Below are 5,904 nucleotides of genomic sequence, written 5' to 3' on the forward strand. Positions count from 1 at the left end.
TCCATCCACCTTGAGATTGAACTGGAGGTCGATGGGGAGTCTCGGGGATCTCCCAAACAGTAGATAATAAGGTGAGTATCCTGTAGCGTCACTGCGCATACAAATGTATGCGTAATTGTATGTGTGAACAACCTTTGCCAGGGAACTTTTCCAGTCTGCTTTATCTTCCCCTGTCAACAGTGTACTGTTGAATCCCTCAACCTGACCATTCCCCTGGGCATGATAAGGTGTTGCAAACATCTGGTTCTCAAATTCCTTCCCCATGTCGTGGTGGATCTTACTTGGAAAACCGAATTTGAGAGCGAGGTCATTGAAAATCTTCTCTGCTACAGTCTTGTCAGCTTTGTTTCTGGTGGCATACGCTTGTGCAAACTGAGTATAATGGTCCATGACCACCAGGATGTATTCGTACCCTTGCTTACACGTCTCCAAGTGCAGACAATAAACAGACACCATTTCAAATGGATTGGTTGTGGTAATGGTGGACAATGGGACTCTTGTTGGTTTGTTGGGCTTCTTTTTCTTGAGACACTCACAGACTTTGGTCACAAAGTGTTTCACGTCAGTCTGCATCTGCGGCCAATAGAATCTGTCTCTGATTAGGTTGAGTGTTCTTTCAACTCCGAGATGTCCCATCTCTTGGTGTAGTTCCTGAAACACAAGTGGTGGTATTCTTTTGGCAGGATTAGCTGATCTCTTCCCGAGGTTTTCCGATATAGCACTCCCTCTTTGTCCACATATAGCTTAGTCCATTGTCTCAGTAATACACTGACATCAGGATGTTCCGTTTTCTGGATTTCTTTGGGTGGCCGCTGGTTCTTTGTTTTGTATTTCAAAACTCTCCCAATGATCATTCTCCTGGGACCTTTCCATTGTCAGGGGGTGAGCAATGGTGCTGGAGTGTTTGTCTTGCACCAGTCCCAAAGCATTCATAAAGACTGTTCCTGTCCCCCACGATGGTTTTTCCAGTTTCTACAGATACTCCCAGCATTGAAGCGCTGATGACCTCCTGGTGTACTTCCTCCGTGCAGTTCATGTAGCTGTCTATGTCCATTGGTATTTGTGACAGGCCATCTGCATCAGCATTGGACTTACCGGTATCTGATGGTAAAGTTAAAATCTGCAAGCTATGCTACCCACCTGTGGCCTGTTGCTTTTAATTCAGCTGTTGTGAGGACATAGGTGAGCGGGTTATTGTGTGTGTATACCATGAATGATGGTGTGTGATACAGGTAGCCCCTGAAACGCTCACAAATGGCCCACTTTAACGCAAGAAATTCTAGTTTTCCGGAGTGCATTGGTAGTTCTTCTCTGGCAGTGTCAGTGTTCTAGAGCCATATGCCATTACTACCATCTTACCTCCCTGTCTTTGGTACAACACTCGCAATCGATGAGTTGATTCAGGATTTCCTGATGGTTACTGGTCCAGCTGATGGGTGTGCGGGATGGTAAATATCCTTGCTGTCTTGCTCGATGTCTTTTCTTTCCTTGTCGAGGGCCCCCTTGTCATACCGATGCTGTGTCCCCCAAGTTAGGGTCTGATGGGGTTGGAGACAGTAATTCATAGAAGGGTTTGGCAACCCGGAAGAAGTTTGGAATGTATGACTGGTAATAGGAAAGAAATCCTAGCATCTTCCTGAAATCCCCTATTGTTTCAGGTCTTTTATCCTTTAAAGTTTGCACTGGAGCTATCTCCGCTGGGTCCATGGTGTAGCCATCTCCCGAGACCAAGAAACCTCACCTTCCTTTTGAACAGCTCACACTTCCAGGGAGTAAGCTTGATGCCATGCTATTGGTATCTTTGCAGGACAGTCTGGAGATGACTTAAGAGGTCATCAAAAGTACTGCTGTGGACAAGATTGTAGTCCAAATAGTGTTGGCAGATGACATCTCTGAGACCTGAGAGGCATTCTTCCATGTTCCTCTGGAACTCAGCAGGAGCTGAGTCCAAAAGGGATACAGACCCATTGATAAAGTCCCCAGGGGGTAATGAAAGCGGTTAATGGATGACTTTCATTGTCCAGGAACCCCTGATGATATGCCCTACCTTGGTCAAGGACTGAGACCCATGAGCTGCCACTTAAGGAGTCCAATATGTCCTGTATCCTTGGAATTGGGTGGCGATCAGGCACTGACTTCCTGTTCAACTCCCTGTAATCACAGCAGACCCTCAAGCTTCCGTCCTTCTTCCTCACACAAGCTACAGGAGAAGAATACAGTGATCTTGACTGGGTTATCCACCCTCGGTTCAGCAGATCCTGTATGTACCATTTCACTTCTTGGTGGAGTAGCTTTGGAACTGACATGTATTTCTTCTGAACAGGTGTGGTGTATTTAAGTTTGATGTGCATGTTAAGTGATGGAATGCAACCAATAGCATTGTCATCAAAGGCAAAAGCATTACACTCATCCCCCAACATCTGTCTTACTGCTTGCTGTTGAGACTCACTTAAGTGGTCCAAATTTACAGGAGGGTCCCATTTCTGTGTGCTTCTGTTTTCGCAATCTGTTTTGGCAGTCTGCTCTTCCAATCTTGGTTCTGGGGGCTTGAACATATCATCGGAATAGTTGAGTTTTTGTTCCTTCTGTTGCTCCTGATCGTTTGCAGGTCGCACTGCCGCTGGGTACACTGCTTTCACTGTTTGGAGGTGGCCCAGATTGATGCGCTGCTGTAGTGTGATGTTGTGCTTGGTGGTGTTTGCAATGGGGATGGGCATGCAAGTTGGATTCCCTTCCCGGCCTGTGACTGACTATTGTGGGCATGTGTTTCTGTGTGGAGCTCATTTACTCGCAGACATTTTCCAGAAACCACTTTCTTTCATTTTTGTTTTCTCTCCACTTCAAGTTTTCCAGCTTTGTTCACCTTTTCAATCAGCACCTCATCTGTAACTGTGATGTCATTAAGGTACTGTTTTCCCTGGAACTTTATAGCATCACTCAGGAGTCTGGTTTTAATGGAGCAGAGAATCTTTCGATGAATGAGGTCTGTAATGTACTGTTCTTCTGTATCTTTGTCCATCGACTTCCACAGCAGCTTCTCTTTTAGCTCAATTGCTCTGAATAAAAAGTTCTAAGCTGACTCTTTGGGCTCTTGGGAGATATTCATCAGCTTGTGGTACAAATCTGATGAGCTGTCTTCCTTGTAGTGCCCTTTTAGAATGGTTCTTAACATGGGGAGAGCAAATCCACTCTTAATCTCCAACATATCTCTCAGATGAAGTCCAGGGCTGACTGCTCTGATTACTGCCTCAATGATTTTGGCTTCTGAATGTCCCTTCCAAAGTCCTGCTTCAATCTGGTGGATCAGGCTTGTCCTTCTGTCCTCTTTCTCCAATTTGTCCACAGATTCTGAACTCTCTTCGGAGGGTCACTTCTGTCATGGAGGCTGGCATTGTTCTTTTCTCCCCTTTTCTCGCACTGTTGCTGTTGGATTTCATCTTATCCCCTAGGGCCTTGATCTCCTCTTCTAAAGCTTTATGGGCGTCTTCTTGTGACTGCTGCAGTTGGAGGTATTTTTCCTCCTTCATCTGGGTGAGTTCCTCTTGTGGTGATCCTACATCTGCGACACCTTGCTTTGCGACACCTTGAATGACAGGAGGTATTTAAGATACCGGCAAATCTCGTCCTCCTCCTGACTGTTCTCAATGCCCTCCACTGGGTTCTCTGCCACCCTAATGAGCGTTTGTCTGGTTTTAGAGAGTACATCCCCATCACCTTGTTCTGGACACTTTAAGCACTCACTGACTTCAATAAGCGGAGTCTTCTCCAGTTGCAGTAAAATTGCACTTCCTTCATCTTGTGGACTTCTTTTAAAACAGGTCCCTCCACTTCGTGGTGATGTCTAGGTTCGTCTCTGGGTAAGAAGTAGTCCCTCTTGGTCTAATTTACTTCTCCTGGCTGGCTCGCTGAAATATGTTGCAATTTTTAGAATGAAAAAGTGACATCCATCTTGGTGCAACACATTTATTGAATGTTTCTGTGTAGCTGAAACGCTACACAACACACGTGTGTCTTGTGTTTACTTCCACTTTACAGCACTGACTGGTACTTTCCAGACAAACAAAATAATAACAACAACAATAATATCTCTTACAGTAAATTACCATAATTAATATTCATCTTATTATTTATGTTAACATGTATAACCACAAAATAGTATTTATTGAATAGTATTTATTGAATTGAATAGTATTATTTTGGAAACTTCACATAGCATTCCATGTAGTTTCACCAATACCCTTAAACCTAGTTTTCACTGTATAACCTTAACAACAATTGTTAGCTTTATATTAAATAAGAAAATAATAATTATAGCAGTCACTATCCCTATCAAACAAAATAATATGAATGTCATAACAATACCCTGCTCATTATTCATTATTTTCCCAATTTAATATCACAAAATTGAACTAGGCCTGTTTTCTCTCTAAACACATACATATTATTAATATCTTAATAATTAAAAAAATGGTAGAACATATTAACTGACAGCTCTCATAAATATGAACATTCTTCCAACGTCATATTTGTCAGAATTACAAAATAAAACTAGTTTATTCATTACAACACATTATTTTCTAAACCTTTTGTCTAGGCCTTGAATTTTCCCATTGACTTGCATATATTCTTATATGCTAACTGCAATGCATTTTCACTGTAAATTTATAAACTTGAAAACACATTAAAACTTACAAAACCATGCAAAAATAGTCCTAAACATTTTTTATACGTACTGTATATGGAAACATGAACATTCATCAAAAACATTATTGACAAAAATTGGTGAACAAGTGTTTATATTGGTTGCTTTATTATAACATTCAAATAAATGCCAATGTATTTACACAAACAGATAACACAAACAATTTTTAGCATATGAAAGAATAAAAAATAAATTAGTCACTATCCTTGGGTGGCTAAAATTACAAAGCTGATTTTATCCATTTTATCTATGTATAGTGTGATTAGTCACTTTCTTGAGGTGGCTAAAACTACTTAAAACTGGTCTGATCCATTTTCTCCATGTTAACTGAAACCTCTGAAAAAGCAATCGGCAAATTTTAAATTGATTTGTCTCTCCTTGCACACTATCTGTAAATGAAAAAGGAATTGGCAAATCTGAAATTGATTGGTCTCTCTTTGTACACTGAAATGTCTGTAAATTAAAAAGCAATCGGCTGTACCAAATTTACGTCCCTAGCGACATTATCCCCTCCAGCCTCTAAAATCGCAGCAATCCCAAGCAGCACATTGGGCACAGTCGCCATTAAGAGTCACCGCCCACAGCAAACCTTTTTTTGTTATTATTTTAGCAAGGAGACTGTTTGGAATAGGTTTAAATCTCCATTAGGACTTTGAAACAGGAAAATACTCAATCCTACCACATCAACCGTTTTGATTTTGGCACGGGGGTATGTTAATTAGGTACCAACTTAATTTGCATAACATTCTCCATAAAATTGGGGTTTTTCGACTGTTCTCAACCTTCCTGGACATTTTTTTTTTATTTTTGAACGGGACATAAAAACAGTCATAAAAGTTAAAATAACCCTGATATTAAGGCCTGTATGGTTTAAGTATGCCCATTTTACAAAATACTCGCACGTGCCATTCATTTTCAAAAAAGGGTGTAAACCCTTTTGAAAAAGCAGTGTTGTTTTGAATTAATTTGCCCATGTTAACACAACCCACAAGTAATATAATTTAACACCCTAGTTTACTTTATATTTGGTATTAGTTTAGAATAAGTATACCACAATGACCAAATGTAGCGAACTTTTACAAACAGAACCCCCTCCGGAAAACATGGTAGCTTCTAATCTACGTCAGCTCCAACCTTATGTAAAACTTTCGCTGGGTGAAACACAACACAGTTGCCAAGCCCGCTTATAATAAGCGGAAGTG

Source organism: Acipenser ruthenus, chromosome 2 (genome assembly GCF_902713425.1).
Source record: "Acipenser ruthenus chromosome 2, fAciRut3.2 maternal haplotype, whole genome shotgun sequence".
Taxonomy (NCBI): Eukaryota; Metazoa; Chordata; class Actinopteri; order Acipenseriformes; family Acipenseridae; genus Acipenser; species Acipenser ruthenus.